Source organism: Triticum aestivum, chromosome 4A (assembly GCF_018294505.1).
Source record: "Triticum aestivum cultivar Chinese Spring chromosome 4A, IWGSC CS RefSeq v2.1, whole genome shotgun sequence".
NCBI lineage: Eukaryota > Viridiplantae > Streptophyta > Magnoliopsida > Poales > Poaceae > Triticum > Triticum aestivum.
Genome location: NC_057803.1, coordinates 742,562,923 through 742,584,902, shown reverse-complemented (window position 1 = coordinate 742,584,902; position 21,980 = coordinate 742,562,923). Strand labels below are relative to the sequence as shown.

General features: G+C 42.1%; 1 pseudogene; it reads right to left on the bottom strand.

Annotated features, from left to right (window-relative positions):
• Positions 1 to 11,161: 11,161 nt before the first annotated feature.
• Positions 11,162 to 14,633, bottom strand: LOC123083550 (disease resistance protein RGA5-like; annotated as a pseudogene).
• Between the last annotated feature and the right edge of the window lie 7,347 nt (positions 14,634 to 21,980).

The window sequence follows — 21,980 nt, the reverse complement described above, 5'->3', positions numbered from 1 at the left end:
GGGAGCAATCATCTAGTCTTCATCGACCCAGCGCGATCAAGAAAGGTAGTCCATCTTGAGGAGGACAAGTTCGTCATCATCTAGCTCAAGTGGACCTTGTGCAAGGCAAAGGTTTTCCCTTGATAGGTTTTCTATTTTACCGGTCTCGTGGTGGTAGTTGGGAGACCGGGTTATAGGATCGTTTGCCGTACTATCAAGGGGGGCTCTCAAGTTGGTAGCTTGATCGTATCGTTAGTAGAGAGCTCAAACCATTGCATCCTTGCATCATGTTTCTTCGTTCTTGTTTGGTTCTCTTTGTGAGTCTTAGAGCTTATGGTCATCTTGATGACAAGCTTGAGTTCATCGAAAACAGAGTTCGCATGCGTCTTCTATGATGTTTTCGGTGTTGGAGGTTTTATCGGTCTTATCCAAGGAAGGGTTCTCACCTTTTTATTTTGGGCCTTTTATCATTTGCTTATTATTAATATTTCTATCAATATTGTGTTAGCCCATGTCGTTAGCTTTCCAACAAACTTGGTTTCGTTGAATTCGGTGTCCGTTTGCAAAAGTTGTGGCTGTTTTGGTAAAGGCTACAGCGGTACTACCGCGACTAGAGCGGATGTAAATTTTTACTATCGCTCCAGAGCGGTACTACCACGGCTCCTGAGCGGTAGTACCGCTCCAGAGCTGTACTACCATGGCTCCTGAGCGGTAGTACCGCTTCGGACCAAAAATCTCGTGTTTTGCTCAGGAGGTAGGCACGGAAGTATTTTATAAAAGGGGGGTCTTCTTCCCCATTGAACCTTATCCTTTGAGCTCGTGTTCTTCCCCCATTTTTGACCTTCTTCGAGCTTGCTAACTCTCAATCCCTCCATGGATTCTTGCTAGTTTTTGAGGAAAAAGAGAGAGGAGATCTAGATCCACATTTCCACCAATCACTTTCTCCTCTATGTGAGGGGAACCCATTGAATCTAGATCTTGGAGTTCTTGGTGTTCTCCTTCTTGTTCTTCCTCTCATCTTCCTCCCTAGCATTAGTTGCTTCTGTGGGATTTGAGAGAGAAGGACTTGGGCACTCCGTGTGCCCTTGCCATTGCATTTGGTGCATCGGTTTGAGTTCTCAACGTGATACGTGGAAGTTACAAGTTGAGAAGCTTATTACTCTTGGGTGTTTGGTACCCTTGAGCTTGTTACTCTTGGGTGTTTGGACACCCTAGAGCTTGTTCCTCTTGGTGCCTTAGCGCCCTAGACGGTTGGTGTTGTTCGGAGCTCAATCATTATGGTGTAAAGCTCTGGGAAAGCGTCGGGGTCTCCAATTAGGTTGTGGAGATCGCCCCGAGCAATTTGACGGGTACGGGTGACCGTCCCCAAGGGTTGCCAAAGTGTACGGGTTCGGTGACTGCCCCCAAGGGTCTCCATTTGTATGGGTTCGGTGACCGCCCTCAAGGGTCTCTTAGTGGAATCACGGCATCTTGCATTGTGCGAGGGCGTGAGGAGATTACGGTGGCTCTAGTGGCTTATTGGGGAGCATTGTGCCTCCACACCACTCCAAACAGAGATTAGCATCCGCAAGGGTGTGAACTTGGGATACATCGTCGTCTCCGCATGCCTCGGTTATCTCTTACACGATCCCTTTACTTATGCACTTTACTTTGTGATAGCCATATTGTTTCTTGTCGTATATCTTGCTATCACATAGTTACTTATCATGCTTACCATAAGTTGTTGGTGCACATAGGTGACCCTAGTTGTTTTAGGTTTTGTGCTTGACAAATTAACCGCTAGGTTTATTCCCCATTTGTTCAAGCCTAAACCGTAATTATTTTAAAGTGCCTATTCACCCCCCCCCCTAGGCGACATCCTCGATCTTTCATTAGTATCTGCAGCAAAGTATTTAGTAGCAAAGTAGTATGATAGTAATGGTAACAGTGGTAAAAGTAAAGATAGCAGTATTGTAGTGATTGTAACAGTAGCAACGGTAAAGTAAATAAGTGAAGCACAATATGTGAAAAGCTCGTAGGCATTGGATCAGTGATGGATAATTATGTCAGATGCAATTCATCATGTAATAGTTATAACATAGGATGACACAGAACTAGCTCCAGTTCATCAATGTAACGTAGGCATGTATTCCGAATATAGTCATACGTGCTTATGGAAAAGAACTTGCATGACATCTTTTGTCCTACCCTCCCATGGCAGCGGGGTCCTAGTGAAAACTAAGTGATATTAAGGCCTCCTTTTAATAGAGTACCGGACCAAAGCATTAACACATAGTGAATACATGAACTCCTCAAACTACGTCATCACCGAGAAGTATCCCGATTATTGTCACTTCGGGGTTGTCGGATCATAACACATAATAGGTGACTATAGACTTGCAAGATAGGATCAAGAACTCACATATATTCATGAAAACATAATAGGTTCAGATCTGAAATCATGGCACTCGGGCCCTAGTGACAAGCATTAAGCATGGCAAAGTATAGCAACATCAATCTCAGAAATAGTGGATACTAGGGATCAAACCCTAACAAAACTAACTTGATTACATGGTAAATATCATCCAACCCATCACCGTCCAGCAAGCCTACGATGGAATTACTCACGCACGGCGGTGAGCATCATGAAATTGGTAATGGGGGATGGTTGATGATGACGATGGCGACGAATCCCCATCTCCGGAGCCCCGAACGGACTCCAGGTTAGCCCTCCCGAGAGGTTTTAGGGCTTGGCAGCGTCTCCATATAGTAAAACACGATGAAACTTCCTCTCCTATTTTTTTTCTCCGCGAGACGGAATATATGGAGTTGGAGTTGAGGTCGGTGGAGCATTAGGGGGCCCACGAGACAAGGGGCGCGCCCCCACCCTCGTGGACAGGGTGTGGGCCCCCTGGCCTTCATCTTTTCCAGTATTTTTTATATTTTCCAAAAGTTATCTCCGTGGATTTTCAGGTCATTCCGAGAACTTTTATTTCTACACAAAAATAACACCATGGCAGTTCTGCTGAAAACAGCGTCAGTCCGGGTTAGTTTCATTCAAATCATGCAAGTTAGAGTCCAAAACAAGGACAAAAATGTTTGGAAAAGTAGATACATTGGAGACGTATCAGGGGACGACAAACAACAGAAAAAGAAAGCAAGTTTGGTTAAGCATATAATCCTGCCGTCTACCGTCAGCAGCGGTGCACAGAGGCAATTCCTACTGAGGATTTCTGGAGGTATAGGGAGAATGTAATATGCTGAGGCTTGTATCTCTGGAAAAAAAATACTTGTATCGTCGTTTCGAAAATTAACTTCATGATCATTTCTTAGTGTCTCGCTCCAAAAGGCTTTTATGAGGATTTTTGTAAGCTAACTATTTGCTCCAGTAATTGCATCATTTCTTCACAACACCAGAGCATGCTACAGGTTTTTCGGCAGGACAACGAACGCATGTTTACTCTCTTTCTGTACCATCAGTGCTCCCCGGAACTCCATACTTTTCAGAATGAGGCTCATGCGGACGTGTCTGTGTCAGCAGCATAAGCGAACTTCGAATTTGAAGACCGTTGCACAAAATTTGCACAAACTTTGGTCATGAGATGTTGAGGTATATAATCTTATTTTTCAATTGAAGATTATGAGATTCACTTTGCGAGCTGGTCAAACATCTGTTATGGAGATTTTCAAGCATGTCAAAGAACTTGATTATTTTCTAATATCTCCATTCAATTCCTCATCGCATCTTATTTACTGTGTCAAGGTTTTCAAACTTGAAATTACTGTGACTCATAGTGTTTAAATAGTTTGGCAACATTATGCATCGAGAAGAATGTATTGGATGATATTGACATCGACCCAATCATAATTGCCTTTGCATCATAAAATTAGAAGAAATTTTAAGGTAATATGTATATGCATACTGATTTTGGATGCATTTAAGTATTATACATAATATTCCATATTTATGTATATTTATTTTTATTGTTATTACATATGTATTAAGGGCCTAGAATTTTAGTCTTGCCCGAGGCCTCCAAAATCTCAGGACCGGCCCTGCCAACAACCCCTAGAAAGATGCCTCCAGGGAGGACCAACACGTCAAATCACCTCTGTCGTCTGGCCAAAAGGCCTAGACTTCCGTCTGGAAGAAGGAAGGTGGAGGAGGGGGAGGGACATGGAAGGTTGACCCACCCTCAAGAGGGAGAATGGCACCGGAGCGCCACTAGCGTCGAGGCTAATGCAAAATTGACCAGGAGTTTCACCCATTCCAAGAGTTCCACCACCCCATCCTCATTAGTCAGATATGGCGAACCGACAGACAGATCAACGAGAGGAGAACCACCACGAGGGGAAGGTTCGAGAGGTAGGAGAAGCCACCCGCCACTGCAGCGAGACCTTGCTGCCCTTACGCCACCCACGCAGCCGGAAAGGACAACCAGCACCTGTGCATCATCCACCAGACAGATCGATGCCGCCATCTCCAAAAGTATATATGTCTAGATACATTCATTAACGACAACTAATTCCAGACGAAGGTAGTACATACCAAGGCACATATAAACACTCTTTGTTTCTTGATTTCGTGTAACAAACTATGTGTTTTTTTAACATCATTTCAGACATAAGCACCCATATACACGCTGATACACTCACCCTTATGAACGCACACACACCCCCTACCCCTATGAACACCTCCGAAAGACTGAGCCGACATATCATCTTGAAATTTATGAAGCACCGTAGGCACCTCGTCGTCGACGGGAACGTCTCCTCCCATTGAATGCGCATCGCCGGAAATCCTAAAATAAATCCAGGAATAAATGCGAGCACCAGGATTTGAACCTTGGTGGGCTGGGATACCACAGTCCCTCTAACCCTCCAACCACAGGTTGGTTCGCAACAAACTGTGTGTCAATATGTGACTTGTTCGCACTTCGTACATTCTAGAATTTTCTGTTTACTTACATGTAAATTATATACTGTTATACTCTAGAAGTCTCACCTAGATTCGTGCTAAAATACCTTACTAAATTTTTTTTATTTATAATGAGATAATGGATAAGGACACATATAGACGCACTATAGTACATCAAGATACATACATTTTCCTTGGTCAATGTGATACAATTTATGTGCTTATATTTGGGGTAAAATCCATTAAAAATCTTTTTTTGTTAATAAATATCCTAAACCAAATGTGGAACTCAAAGAATTGTTTGTGACAAACAGAATTTTAGTGCAACAAAGCAATTTTTTGTGTATCTTAATATAAAAAGCTTGATTGCGTTACTACTTTGCCTATTATATCTAACAAATAGTATACTAAATAATGTGCAATCACTCATGTACATATAATGGTGCATAAATATAAAAGCAAAAAACATAAAGTTGCAAGACTAGTTTTGATTAAGTAAAAAAGTTCAATATAAGTATGTAAGACCGAGTCACTACCAAGCAGCTGAAGATTGGAATGGTCAACCACCAACTAAGCCTCATGTGCTTGGAACATTGAGCGCAAATTTCTTTACTTTTATTTCTCGGTCCCCTACTCCATCGCATGCTTATTCAACTAAATTGGATTCTATTTTGTATAAATTCAAATTTCAAACTTTAAATTCATTTTTTTGATTTTAAACTCATGATAGTGAGAAATTTAATCTATTAAAAAAGCATTAATTTTGGGATTTTATTTTTGTAAACTGAACTCAATTTTTTTAAGTTTAAATCTTGTGACTTGGTGTTCAAAACGGAAGTCAACTTTCTTTAAATAGATATTTATATTTTTAAGTCGATACTTATATTTCTAAAATCAATTTTTTAAAAGTTCATGTTATTTTTTGTCAATAGTTTTCAAACCGCTAAACCAAACGACACAAAGTTTAGCAGCCAAGTATGAATTTCTAGAACTTTGAAAATTGCAAAATTTATGTTATTTCAGACTTTGAGGAATTTGGAACTTCTAAAATTTTCAAGCTTTCATAGTTTCAGTTTTCTTCACTAAAAAATTCAGAAATTTCAACCTGCGCCAAAAGCGAACTGGTTGCCTCTTTTTATTTTAATGGTCTCGGGGGTTGCATTGGAGAAGTAGAAGTAAACATCTCTTCTGAATTTCGAGGAAAAAAGACACTCTTGTGAACATTTTTCAAGGGAAAGCAGTACTATCCTACTGCATGTACATATAAATTTTCAAATGCCTGTAACTGAAGTAAAATAACAAAAGATTAAAATAGAGAGGGGCATTTAGATATAGCCTTCAACCCATGCTTTGAATTCATGATAAGATTTCTTTCTTGCACCGTGCATAGCTAACCATGGCAAGCTCTGCTTTTAAAATTTGTCCTGCATCTTTTTTTCTTGAGAAATCAAATTTGTCCTGCTTCTCTATAGGGAGGTTCGGCTGGGTTTCTTGTGCCCCGATTGTCCCAGCCCAACTGATCAGGAGAATAGCCAGCCACAAAAGTTTGCCCAGCTCAGGCCCAGCTCCTCTTTGATGGACTGGAAGGAAATCTTGAACTGATGTCCCTCCCTGGATAGATCGAGTGCATGAAAATTTACTGCCAGCAACTTGCAGCAAATGATCATCAGAAGAAGAGATGATCCCTGGTTTCCAGCTGTAAATTTCCAGACAAAACACCTGACGCAGCTCTTCTGAGTTTCCAATCTTCAGCGCCAAGGGTGAAAATTGCACAGCAGCTGTATAGTTTTTTAGGATCTGGCATCTCAGTTGCGAAGCGAGAAGCCCGTTTATGAAGAGCCGACGGCTTTGGTCGCATGTCCTCTTAAAAATCCTCAGTTAACATATTACCTTGTGCATCAACCAATTGACAGCTCGGAGTCCAAGGAACCTCTTTTCTCGAGGGAAAACAAGGAAAGCTTAGCACTGCATAAATTCAGATCTGAGAGAGTTGTCTTGGGATGGTTAGATGTGCAATAAAAGTACTATATATGTTTGAACATGTCTTGGGACGCCGACATGGTTTAGACGGTGGCCCTTCAACAACCGATGGGGTGAGCTGCTCACTAAGAGAAAATCATTTAGTTCAGGACTAGACTCGGCTCGTGCCGGTGAGTCGCATTGACTAGATTAGGCTGCATATGCTACGGTCTGGGTAGGAGCCTACCATTTAAACTATGGAATCATCCATCATGTACAGTTCATCTCTAGTAGATGGGTAGGCACATAATTAAGTAATTAAGTGCAGCATCTTAATCACTGATGCTGTCCTTACTTACAGGCACAGAGATCATGTTCAAACTGGTGAGGGGGCTTAATTGCGCGTAAGCGCAGCATCTCAATCACTGATGCTGCCGTTGCTTACATTTCACAGCTAAATTACTTTTGTAAAGCACAAATAAAACTGTATGTTCAATGGACATAAGTATAAAATCTGCCCTTTAGGTCCGATCATGCAAAAGGTGGGCCGTTTTTTATAACATTGCAACAAATCTAATACTAAAATGTGACTTGATACATCCGTATTTAGACAAATCTAAGGCAAGAATTTTGGGACAGAGGGAGTACTTCTTTTGCCCGTTAGATCTCCTGGACACCATGCGCAAGATAGGTATGGGTGGTAGCCAGAATATAGCTGCACCCTCAGGACAAATAAGACTAAATGGAAATGGAACTCTAAGAGCCACAAAGGGAAATGCCTAAAACCAGCTGCATACTCTAGTTCTGCAAAACCTCTAGGTAATGGGTGTAATCAACCATGCGAAGATAAGATTGTCACACAATCTTATATTTACTAATTGGAGGCACCTTTAAAGCCTTCTCATTAATCCACATCATCAAAATTAGTTACACCGTTGGATTAAATAATTAGCGCTAGAGATAAAAAGAAAACTTCCGTAACACAAATGGTCCCAAAATACGCTGCTGACACGTTCAAACAAAGAAAGTATCAATCGTTGCCCTAAAATATAAATCCTCCTTCCATTAAAACTACAACCCTGTAAAGGAAAAAAATAGATCCGTTTGATTAAAAAAAGGTTATTCATAATGATCGTAATATGAAGATTTCTTTTCCATCAACAGATATTCTGAACGTAGTTTATAAAAAAAACAGATATTCTGAACGTCATATGTGATTTAATTCCAAATTGATAAGTTAAAAAAGAAAGTCCATAATAAGCGCTTTAGCATGTGTCTGCACGCTAAAAATAGAGAGTCCATATATGGTACGATTTGTCATTCCGCAAAAAGGAAAAAAAAGATAGCTACAAGTAATACGTGATTTAAGTCCAATATGGCAAGTTAAAAACTCATGTTCGAGAGTCCATCCATGCTAAAAGTCGTACAAAATACCTGATTGGAGTCCAACGTGATAAGGTTTTTGAAGAAAAGTCCAATTTCATAGAACAAATAGTACTACTCATGCACGTATATGTACAATATGTCCATGCATAAAGGCATGTGTACAAAAACAATACAAGGGCCATGCCAAAAAAATAAAAGCTGACGTGTCCTGCCAGAAAAATTTAAACCAACGTGTACGGCCATTGAAACGTGGTTTGAAACAAATATATATATATATATATATATATATATATATATATATATATATATATATATATATATATATATATATATATATATATATAAGAAGGTCCTCCTATAACGGGAAACATGATTAATTCTCCTTCCAGATAGGGATCCTTTTTTTGCGAGAAAGATAGGGATCTTTTATGTGCAAGTAGACTCAAAGAATGGACACATATAAAGTGGTAGAGATTTGGTCATATAAGGGAGCGCTATGGATTTTATAAGGAATTTAATTTGTAAATTCAGATTCGATGGAAGATTCTTTGAATCTTCTCAGTTTCCATGCCGAGTCACGATGGACGATGCTCTAAAGGAGGTGCGTCGATGGTTCGCCGATGCAGAGCAACTCAAACTCCGTTGGGTCCGTTCCTCAATGCAGTTGCTCAATGCAGTTTGTCTAGCAATCCAATGGCCGTAGTCTTAGTGTGCAACACTGGTAGGTACTCCAAATGGTGGACATTTCCTCCACACCCAAGCAACGCCAGACTCACACCCAACATTTGGTCTGTCGATCGGGAGGCCCGATTTCATCCTCATTATGGCCCTCAGAAACACCAGCATATATGTTTGCGTAATTCCAAAATATATTGCATTTCTTTTGGCCAGGGGGAAATACGAGAGCCAAAACAACTGGATTGGTTAGTCTTCTCAATACTCAAGACGCAGGTTTGATCTTTTCGTGGACCTAGGATGAGTTTGATCCTTTGTTTACAATGTAAAAAAGTTATCTGTTTGATGACCCTTGCAACTTCATCAATAAAATCTTCTTCGGACTAAAACATGGGAAACTATTCATGCAAAAAGAACAAGCAAACACATCTCTCCCTCAAAGAAAAAGGGAAAAACATCTCCCTCTGCTCCTATCCGTGGCCGCTGATGCCTCTCCTTCAATTCTCCTCTCCTATCTATGGCCGTCGGCGGCAGTTTATTTCAGCGAAGGATATCCCCATCACCATCAAGCGTGCTCACCCACCCGCATGGCCATCGACAAAAACCACAAAGGGGCCCAAATCCAGGTGCCGCAAGGGATGATGAGCGACCCCAAGCAACAATTGATCTTACTCTTTGTTAGGATCACTCCGTCTCCATCACTACATCCACTGCCAGCTTCAAAGTGCACCCACGTTTCTCATCTAACAAAGGCCAACAATCAAATCCATCCTCTAACAATTCTCCATGGCTTAAAGTTCCGAGTAAACTACAATCTAACGATGGTAATGGTCAATGCATCGTAGGATGAGGTGTACCGTGGTTGGACATAGGGTCCAACCAAGGCACACATGCATGTTTTCTAATAATAATCTACATCAACATATTGATATTACTGTTTGACATTTTGAATGTTCACGAATTTGTTATATTAAATATTAAAAATGCTAGCCCGTGCAGGTGCACGGGTTGACGACTAGTTTCATAATAAACAGAGTTTGGCCCCTCCTCCTTTTTCCGGGCTTGAGACCGGCTATGCAACATGAAGCGTAACATCATCTTATCATAGGCGGAGTTACACCCCCACTCCACACACCCCCATATACACATCAAACCCAGCTAAACCAAAAACTAAAACCCGAAGAACAAGACACACACAAACACGCGAAGGCACGATCTCCAAAACCAAGACCCAAGATACAAACCCGAACGACACACACAAAATAAATGGTAACGAAAACCCAAAACCCTCTTATAGAATTCTTTTTCCGAGGGAACAAGGAAGCAACAGACTACTCGACCCTCAAAATAAACTTTTTTGTGTGGGTTTTTTTCATTACTACAAAAGGGAGAGAAATGAACATGTTTTTTTTTGTGATTTTCATTTTCTTTTACTACAAAATGCAATAAGACAAACAAGATTTTTTTTGTAATTTTTCTTCTGCTAAAAAAAGAGAACATCGCACGTATAAAAACTTCTTTTTAGTTTGTGCAGTTTCATTTGCCATTCATTGAAAAGATAGTAAAATAAGTAGATGTTTTTGTGTATTTTTTGTTTGCTTAAAGGACAAAAAATAGAGCAAACAAACAAAAGCATCCAAATCTCTTTTCTTTTTCTGCGGTGATTTGTTAACACCGCTGCCCACCTGCATAAATGGAGTAACTCTCAGAAAATGTTTACGTGGAGTATCAATGGTTATAGTTTAAAACGGTCAGAAAATAGCACGCTATAGCGTCCTGAGCAATGTATCACTAAATAAATCGATCTACAATATCTCGCTAATGGCACGCTATGTTTTCATAGCACGTTATTTTTTCATTGATTAAAAATGATGAGAAAGATATATGTATCGTGCGTGCAGATTGGTAATTGCTTTTTTTTACAGTCGATCGGCAATTCCTGTTATTTAATCTAGTCTAGATAGAAAAGAAAAAACAAGGTGCAGATAAACAGCACTTAGATAGGGAGTGTATGTACCTTGTTTGGTGGAGGTGGAGATGCATGGCTAGCTTAGCTCAATCAGTTTTCTAATCTGGGAAAAAAAGGAAAAGGAGATCCATGAGATACCGTTTATGCAGGTGGAGATACACAACTAGCATAGTTAACACAATCAAATTCAAAATCTGGAAATAAGAGATATAATGCGGTATTAATTAGCCTGTGACAGGTATAAACATGCACTGCCTGTGGAGGAGATCAACTTACCCCAAGATATCTTGTGTCAACTATGGACGTGGATGTATCCACGTAATGATTGGTGTATTCTGAAGCAAAGGAAGATTCCCCAAGCTACCGAAATCAAAAGTATCAACCTTGCCATCACTGGTAGCGCGCACTTCAATGCAAAAATCAAGAGATTCAGGGCTAGGCATACTTGAAAACATTCCCTCTGGAAAATGACCGGGTGTTGTACTCTTGAAAACCATCAACTTGGGGAATGCACCTTCCTCTCCCATGATTTCACGTTGGTGACCTCTCGGCATATTCAAACGGAGAGTAACAAGCTCTGGATACCTTGCAAAGATCTCATTCTCCACCAACACGGATAAATGGGAGGTGTTTAAAAGTACCAAATCAATTGGAGCACCCAAACCAGGTTGTTTGTAGTTGTACCACAGGTACTGAAGACAGAATTGTCGAGGAGGGACGTAGCCTTCCCAGCAGCAAGTGGAGTCATCATATCCAACTGACACAACCAAACAAATGTCTATGGTTTGTATTTTCTGCAGTTTGACTAAAGACTCCATCCAAGCTTTCATCGAGCTTGCATGGAACAACCATAATGTTCCAGTTGTGCGGAGCTTCCTCGGCTCTGTTAGCTTGCCAAGCTCATTCATAAAGTTTGAAGACTCGCAGACCTGGCTTACCCACAGCTCTTGTAGAGATGTCAGCCTCCCGATCCAGTCTGGCATTATCATGTGCCTACCATAAGCGCGTAGGCACTTGAGTTGAATTAGTAGGCCAACACTCTGCGGCAGTTCTCTTAGTCTATCACATCCCAAATCCAGTGTTTGTAAGAACTTGAGCCCCCCTATTTCCTTCGGGAGCCTATGGATATCCACCATTTTCCCTATTCCAAGATACCTCAAATGTACTAAATTTCCAAGATTCTCAAGGCAGCTAGTGTCGTTTTTAGAAAAACACACCACCTTCTAGAGCTAGGACACGCAAAACTTCAAAGCATGAAAATGGTGGCAGCATAACATCATTATTGAAGTCATTTAATGACCTTACTTGTGCCATACAAGTGTTAACCAGACGAGTTTTGTCTCCAACTGCTAACCTACGAACAGTGCTCTGTACTGAATATGTGTGTTGTTCATTACTGTCCAATACAGTGACAAAATTTTCTTCCTTCGCTAATAGACAGATCATATCGAGCACCAAGTCATGGACACGACAACCGCTTATGATGCCCTTATTTGCAGGAAACTCATATGGTTGTGTCATACTTTTATCTATCAGTTCATTGAAGTATCTCTCGCCAATGTCGTATAACCCTACCCCTGGTTCCTCATGAACAAAATCCTCGGCAACCCACTTCCATATCAAACTATCTTTTTCAATCATATGATCTTCCGGATATATGCTCAAATATAATAAACAAGTCCGCAAATGACAAGGTAGATCATAGTAGCTAAATAAAAGTATTTTTCTCGTGTTGTCAACATCTTTGTTATCTTCATATCCAAAACCTATTGAGTTGTATACCTTGGACCAAAGCTCCACTGGTTTAACAACAAGTAGGCTGGCTATTGTGGTTATAGCCAACGGTACACCACCACACTTATGTAAAATTTTATTGTACACCTCTTCCGGCGGATCATAACGGCATTTATTCTTGCCACCAAATAATCTTGTATTAAATAACTCCTTAGATAAATCATGAGAAAGTGGTTCTAGCTTGTATACTTCACCGGTGTTTGTGGCGACTTCAAGGATACGAGTAGTTGTGATTATCCTGCTGGCACAATTATTATGCATCAAAGCGCACCTGAGTATATCCCATATTTCGGTATCCCATATATCATCAATAACGATGAAGTACCTGTCAAACACAAGAGCCATGATAAATTAGTAAAACAATCTGTCAACGTGCTGAGTAACTAGATGCATGTATGGCTGCAGGAGGCAGCATGATTCCATTTCAACTTCTAGGACTCTAGTTAAGGTTTCCAACTGTGCACTGCATACATATATATATATATTTGATTTTCATTTATTTGTAAGTACTAAGATACATTAGTCATGTCCCAAATAATAGCGAAGAAGGTTGAAAACATAGAATAAATTATTTATATTGCAATAATCTATAAGAAGTGTGTAAGAACTAACAAAAGTATTACTCTTTTGCAGGATATTTCCGCTCTACGCACTAGCTTCGTATGTGGTCTATGCTGCACCGTATGGAGTATCGACTGCTGTTCAATATGGTATGTATGCGGTTGGAGCGGGTGATCAGAAAGATTTCTACCCAACATGTGTGGCAACATAATCTTCGGATCAGTGCATCGCCCACTTTGACTTTGACATAGGCAAAGGGACGGTCTTCTATGGCTTTAACGATGCGGTTATGTCGTTTTTATTTGTTAGTCAGACTGTTGAGTGTGGTTGTGTGCATCTTATTCTTACCTATGCAGACGTCGGGTGTTGCTCAGATGATTTGTATCTGCTTGATGTAACTTTTGAGTTAATAAAACTTCCCTTTATCGAAAAACATGTGAGAACTACTATGTATATTATGCAAACCATTCACTGAAATAAAATATCTAAAATAAAATTTACTGCTTGTTTCAAACTCATTTCTTCATGAGGTTTCGTATTCTTTTTCTCATTTTCTTGATTTTGTAAGAAACCACATATCATGTAGTAGGGTGCATACCTCTTCTTCTCAAGTAATCCTCTGAGTTTGTCGATCAACTGCCTTTCATCCAACTGTGGGTATATTTGCTTGGTTATTCCGAACAGAATGTCATTGAGAAGCTTCTTCACGGTAGGATTCCGTCCTACCGGAAAAAAAGTACTGCAAGTGAATTGCGCTTGGAGCTTATCATACACTGCTTTGGCGAGAGTTGTCTTGCCAAGGCCCCCGAGTCCAAAAATAGAGATTATCTTGAGTTGCATGAAGACGTCCCCATCCTCATCAGTCAGAATCTTGGCTAGCTCGTTAACTGCCCCATCAATGCCTATAAGCTCTTTCTGATCCTTGTACAAAGCCAACAGGCGAGGGTCAACCATGGTTGTGTCAATTGGATTAACCACCATGTCATTGACCTTGTACCTATCACGTCGGTCAGCTGCGTCCTGGACGCGTACCTTGATGCCTTTGATCTCATCAGCAATCTCACGTCGAGTCTTACCCTTCGTGAACAAGTCACCCATCTTCTTCATGAGCCGCTTGAGCTTGTGTGGCTTGACAGTGGGCTCAGAGCCCTCGACGCTTACCAGGAATGTGTCAACAATGTCCTCCATTTTGAATGATAGGTCCCTCACATCGTCGACCCAAAGCTTGACCAGCTCATCGAGTTGGTCCCGTGGCACATCCCCGACCTTGCGGAGGGAGGCATGCATGGTCCTCAGCTCTCTTTCGAGATATTGGATGTCTTCTTTGACGCCGGTCTGCAGCTCGTACTCCTCCTTGAGGAGCTTTCCAAGCTTGAGGAGGAGGTTGCCCATGGCCCCCGTGGCGAGGTCCATATGGCTTGCGTGGTTGCTCTTCTGTTGATTGTGTATTTGTGTGCACTGCTATGCTTTGTTGGGGAGTGGTTACGTCCTCACGCACACGTATTTATATGTAGACTATAGATGGACACGCCACCTAAGCTTGTTGCTGGCATCAATGTGCTACAATGATAAGAGTCTGTTACGATTGTATGTGCATGCACGTAGTTTCGTCGAAATTAACAATGCATACGTCACGCGGGTACCCTAGAGTGTTGCTATACACACGACATGCTAGAATTTAGTCTATATTGGGGCAGCCCAATAACTATTTCAGAAATTCCTAATAAATCCTAGAGGCCCACTTAGCCCATTTGTGCAAGGCAAGGGATACTACTAAAGTTTAGTCCCACATTGCTAGTTTAGAGGGAGTTGGACCTCCTTATAAGGGAGGCTCCTTCCCCACTTGTATGAGCATGAGAACAAGAGGGACATCCACGCGCGCTCCTCCTCCGCCGCCCGCCTCGACGCGGCGCGGGTTGCGACGTCCACGACCTCCTCGACGACATGGCAGGCGAGGACACCGACCCCAAGTCCAGCGCTCCTGCTGCTGCTGTGCCGTACGTGTTCTTCTCCTTTCTGTTAGAAGTCCTACTACAATTCTTGGCTCTAGTTTCTGTCCTACGTATGTTAGGCTCTATGTCGTATAAGCAACTTCATCTAGTGACTGTTCTAGATGTGTTTATCTCAAGTTCATATATGCAGACGATGTTTACCTTCTCTCTGTCAGATTGCATGACTTGCTTTATATTTGCTATTCTAGCCATGTTTTATCTACTATTTCTGTTAATAAAATCATTTGGTAAATTGCTCATATTTCCAACAATCCAAAAACCTTATTATAGGCAATTTACCCCGAGTGGTTTTGCTGCTTCCATGAAACCTCCTATGTTTGAGGGTATCCACTATAAGAGGTGGCGCGTGAGAGTAGTCTTATGGTTTCACACCACGAGCTGCTATGACGCCACTCTTGGCAAACCTGAAGGAGAGCAAGATGCCCAACAGGCACAAGCTTTTCAGAAAATGGATACCTTGTTTAAGGCTGCTCTCTTGAGTGTTCTCGGTGAGAACATAGTTGATGCTTATGCGTCAATTGACAATGGAAAAGATATGTGGGACGCACTTGAGGCCAAGTTTGGGGTCTCGGATGCCGGCACTGAGCTGTACATCATGGAGCAATTCTATGATTACAGGATGACTGAAGAGCGCTCCGTGGTTGAGCAGGCTCACGAGATACAGTCATTTGCTAGATAACTTGAGCACTTCAACTGCATGCTACCGGACAAGTTAGTTGCCGGGGGTATCATCACTAAGCTTCCTCCTTCATGGAGAAACTTTTCTACCTTACTGAAACATAAGAGACAGGAGTTTTCCGTTCCGGATCTCATTGGTACTCTTGATGTGGAAGAAAAGGCGAGAGCAAAGGACACACGTGCTCGAGGTATTGAGGGAGGATCTAGTGCCAATCTGGTACAAAAGAAAAACTTCCAGTCCCACAAGTTCAAGAACAAGGGCAAGTTTGATGGTAAAGGAAAGTTTGATGGGAAGAACAAGGCTGTGCAGCACACGAACTTCAAGAAGAAGAATGACAAGAAGAAAGGTGCTTGTCACGTGTGTGGAGATCCTGATCATTGGGCTCCTAGTTGCCCCAATCGCCATGACAAGCGTCATCCTGGGAAAGGCGGCAAGACCGCTAATGTTGTCATCGGGGACATTGACATGAAGGATGCTGGGTATGGTATATTTCCCACTATTCTTTCAATATGTCATTCTCCTGATTGGTTGATTGACACGGGTGCTAATGTGCATGTATGCGGTGATATTTCCATGTTTTCGTCTTATCAGACCGCAGGGACTTCAACCGTGCTGATGGGCAATGGTTCAAGTGCTTCTGTTCGTGGTGTTGGCACGGTCGATCTGAAGTTTACTTCGGGGAAGATCGTGCGGCTGAAGAACGTGCATTATGTCCCCTCCGTCAATAAAAATCTTGTTAGCGGATCTCTTCTGTGTAGAGATGGCTATAAGCTTGTCTTCGAGTCAAATAAATTTGTAATATCCAAGTATGGAACCTTTGTTGGTAAAGGCTATGAGTCAGGAGGCCTGTTTCGTTTATCCTTATCAGACGTTTGCAATAAAGTTGTTAATCATATTTGCAACAATAGTGAATCAAATGTGTGGCATTCACGACTTTGTCATGTTAACTTTGGTTGCATGTCGCGACTAGCAAAGTTGAACTTAATCCCTAGTTTCACCACCGTTAAGGGATCTAAGTGTCAAGTGTGTGTGCAAGCTAAGCAACCTCTTAAGTCTCATGTGACTGCGGAGACAAGAAATCTTGCACCACTAGAACTTATACATTCAGATCTATGTGAAATGAATGGTATTTTGACAAAAGGTGGAAAGAAATATTTCATGACGTTAATTGACGACTCCACTAGATACTGTTGTGTGTATCTTCTGAAATCTAAGGATGAGGCTTTGAATTTTTTCAAGATCTATAAAGCTGAAGTGGAAAACCAACTTGATCGGAAAATCAAGAGGCTTAGGTCCGACCGTGGTGGAGAGTATTTTTCCAATGAATTTGATGCTTTTTGTGTGGAACATGGTATAATCCATGAGAGGACGCCTCCCTACTCACCTCAGTCAAATGGGGTGGCTGAAAGAAAGAACCGTACTCTAACTGATTTGGTTAACGCCATGTTAGACACATCGGGTCTATCCAAGGCATGGTGGGGGGAGGCGATATTGACAGCATGTCATGTCCTAAATCGAGTTCCCACAAAGAACAAAGAGATAAATCCATTCGAGGAATGGGAGAAGAAAAGGTTAAAACTCTCTTATCTGTGAACATGGGGTTGTTTGGCGAAAGTCAATGTTCCAATTCCAAAGAAGCGGAAACTTGGACCAAAGACTGTGGATTGTGTTTTCTTGGGATATGCTTTTCATTGCATTGGCTATAGATTTTTGGTTGTAAAATCTGAGGTACCTGACATACATGTCGGTACGATCATGGAGTCGAATGATGCGACTTTCTTTGAAGATATCTTTCCCATGAAGGATATGGCTACCTCATCTAATCAGGAGATGCCTAGTTCATCGAGTCAGGAACCAGTTACAATTACCGAACCTGCCATTTCGATGGAACACTTTGAAAATCCCGTGGAGGAGAACAATGAAGTTCCTATTAGGAGCAAGAGACAGAGGACTGCAAAGTCCTTTGGTGATGATTTTCTTGTGTATCTCATAGATGACACTCTCAGTTCTATTTCAGAGGCTTATGCATCTGAAGATGCTGACTACTGGAAGGAAGCAGTTCGTAGCGAGATGGATTCCATCTTGGCGAATGAAACTTGGGAGATAACTGATCGTCCTTATGGGTGCAAACCTATAGGATGCAAATGGGTATTCAAGAAAAAGCTTAGGCCTGATGGTACGATTGAAAAGTACAAGGCTCGACTCGTGGCTAAGGGTTATACCCAAAAGGAAGGTGAAGATTTCTTTGATACTTACTCACCTGTGGCTCGACTGACCATTATTCGAGTTCTACTTTCACTAGCTGCCTCACATGGTCTTCTCGTTCATCAAATGGATGTTAAGACTGCTTTTCTGAATGGAGAGTTGGATGAGGAAATTTATATGGAACAACCAGATGGGTTTGTAATAGATGGTCAGGAAGGGAAAGTGTGCAAATTGCTGAAGTCTTTGTACGGACTCAAGCAAGCACCCAAACAGTGGCATGAGAAGTTCGAAAGAACTTTAACAGCTGTAGGCTTTTTTGTGAACGAAGCTGACAAATGTGTGTGCTATCGCCATGGTGGGGGCGAGGGAGTTATGCTTTTCTTGTATGTTGATGACATACTGATTTTTGGAACAAATCTGAATGTTATTAAGGAGGTCAAGGATTTCCTATCTCACTGTTTTGAGATGAAAGATTTAGGAGTGGCTGATGTCATTCTGAACATCAAGTTGTTGAGAGATGATGATGGTGGGATTACATTGCTTCAATCTCACTATGTGGAAAAGATCTTGAGTCGCTTTGGCTATAGTGACTGCAAGCCCTCTCCAACACCATATGATGCTAGCGTGCTGCTTCGAAAGAATCGAAGAATTGCTAGAGATCAATTGAAGTATTCTCAGATTATTGGCTCGCTTATGTACTTAGCCAGTGCTACAAGACCTGACATCTCTTTTGCTGTTAGCAAGCTGAGCCGGTTTGTCTCAAAACCAGGAGATGTGCATTGGAAAGCTCTAGAGAGAGTTTTGCGTTATTTAAAGGCACTGCGAATTATGGAATTCACTACACTGGGCACCCAAAGGTGCTTGAAGGGTATAGTGACTCAAACTGGATCTCAGATGCTGATGAGATAAAGGCCACGAGCGGATATGTATTCACTCATGGAGGTGGCGCTGTTTCTTGGAAGTCTTGCAAGCAGACCATCTTAACGAGGTCAACAATGGAAGCAGAACTCACAGCACTAGATACAACTACGGTCAAAGCAGATTGGCTTCGCCGACTCTTGAATGACTTGCCAGTTGTTGAGAAACCTGTACCGGGTATCCTTATGAACTGTGACAATCAAACTGTGATCACGAAAGTGAGCAGCTCAAAGGATAACATGAAGTCATCAAGACACGTTCAGAGAAGGTTAAAGTCTATCAGGAAAATGAGAAACGCCGGAGTTATTGCATTGGATTATATCCAAACGTCTAAAAATCTGGCAGATCCTTTCACTAAGGGTCTATCACGTAATGTGATAGATAATGCATCGAGGGAGATGGGTATGAGACCCACAATATGAGTTGTTCACAGTGGTAACCTATTCTTTGTGATCGGAGATCCCGTGAATTAGATGCGGAAGACAAGCTGTTGATCAACTGGGAGGAGAGTATCCTTACTATTAACAATACCACTCCATGAAGATGCAATACTCTCCTAAACTGTATGGCAGGTTGATGTATATCTTAATGTGTTCTAAGTGGCTCATTTAAGCAGAGATGTTGTCCTGCAGAACATCTTTTGAAGAACACACCTATATGAGTCTGATTGTCAAACGTCGCAATCTATGAGAGTAGGGTTCTCTCTAGTAAACTCATGAAAGGTCTCGGAGTATGACGCATAAGCTCCACCCGCGGGGAAGACCCACGGTAGCCACGTATCGGTCAAGGCTTTATGTGAAGCTACATTCGTAGAAAACTTGCAGTTCAAGGCCCAGTCCACTGTTCAAGTTGCTTACTAGTGTAGCATAGAGCTCTAGGTGGAAGTTCAACTTAACAGTCTCCACTGCAATACCGGTATATAAAACAGTGTTTTGGAACCAAAGGCAAATTTCTATGTGCCTCTGGGATCTGGTGGGGGATTGCTGGAATTTAGTCTATATTGGGGCAGCCCAATAACTATTTCAGAAATTCCTAATAAATCCTAGAGGCCCACTTAGCCCATTTGTGCAAGGCAAGGGATACTACTAAAGTTTAGTCCCACATTGCTAGTTTAGAGGGAGTTGGACCTCCTTATAAGGGAGGCTCCTTCCCCACTTGTATGAGCATGAGAACAAGAGGGACATCCACGCGCGCTCCTCCTCCGCCGCCCGCCACGCCACGCCTCGCCTCGCCTCGACGCGCCGCGCCGCGCCGCGGGTTGCGGGAATGAGCCGAGCCGATGTCTAAATTTTTGCCACGCACTACGGGTATGCGAAAGGTCACTCGGAAGTTGAAACATTTTGTCTGTGCCTGGACACTGAATTCGAACGGCGCGCCTCTTCGGCTGCTGTCTGTTCGTTTCGTCTCCCGCATACCCTTCAGCTCCCGGCGCAACCTCTCGCATCCTTCTCTTGCGCCTATAAAAGGGAGGTCGCTCCTCTCAGAGAGACGCACCAGAACTACTTCTTCCTCTCGCCACCGGTTCCTGAGCACTGCGCTACTGCTACGATCTTCTCCATCCCGGCTTGCGGCGTGCACCGCAGGTCGGGACAGTAGGCCTCCGAAACCGCACTCTTTGAGTCCTGTACGGGAGAAGGGTGATAAGGTTTTTGGGGAGCGCGCTGCGCGACTACTGGCTGTTTCATCACGGGCGATCCAGTCGCCGATGACTTCTTCCCCGACGTCCACGACCTCCTCGACGACATGGCAGGCGAGGACACCGACCCCAAGTCCAGCGCTCCTGCTGCTGCTATGCCGTACGTGTTCTTCTCCTTTCTGTTAGAAGTCCTACTACAGTTCTTGGCTCTAGTTTCTGTCCTACGTATGTTAGGCTCTATGTCGTATAAGCAACTTCAGCTAGTGACTGTTCTAGATGTGTTTATCTCAAGTTCATATATGCAGACGATGTTTACCTTCTCTCTGTCAGATTGCATGACTTGCTTTATATTTGCTATTCTAGCCATGTTTTATCTACTATTTCTGTTAATAAAATCATTTGGTAAATTGCTCATATTTCCAACACGACAAACTTGTAGCCGATGCATAGACGATTGTACGTGGCAGTGCCAACTGTGTGCAGGAGGCAGTTGTTTATTTTTGGCTGATGCTTAGAGCAGTTGGAGAGGAAGGATCGTTCCCAGTTCGTGCAGCGAGTGTCCTCTGCGAAGCAATTTGAAGACTCCACATTGGCCCTCAAATAAATAATACTATTACGTACAATTATTGCAGTACTTACTACATCATATATATGCAAGTTTTTAGCTTGATTCTTGGAGCGACATGCTCTAGTTGTGAGCTACTGGTAGTTATTAACAATAGAAACTTGTGCAAGTTGAGCGTACCTTCTTCACTTATATTGAGTTAATGGTAGTAAATAATAGAAACTTGTGCAGGGCACCATCATCTGACTCGGCTGGAGTACTTCCATTGTGATAAATATTCGATTGAACAGATGGCAAGGCCCAGTAAGACTAGCTCTCTTGACAAATCAGTGATCTACTCTCTTTGAATAAGCCATACATTTTACAATAATAATAATGTTGACGTATAAATGCATTGTCTAGTCTCTTCCATCAGATCGGTCTTCTGATTGAATTGGCTAGAGCATCGGAGCCAAGAGGTCTTGAGTTCAAGACCTGACTGGCACAATTAAATTGCAGCCTACTTTTGATCCACGTTTAGACCTGAGGGAGACACACGTGAGCTCTATCATAAAATCGGTTTTTTTGCTTGCATTAGCTAGAGGATGCACTTCTACAAATAAGATAGCAGGTGAAACATGACGTGCATGCTCTAATTAAGAAATGTTCAATATTTGTTTAATTTTAGTCCCACTCCTAAATAGTATATGCAACCTGCTTTCTTAGCGAGCTGCTAGCCTCATCGGCTATTGAAGGGACAATATCT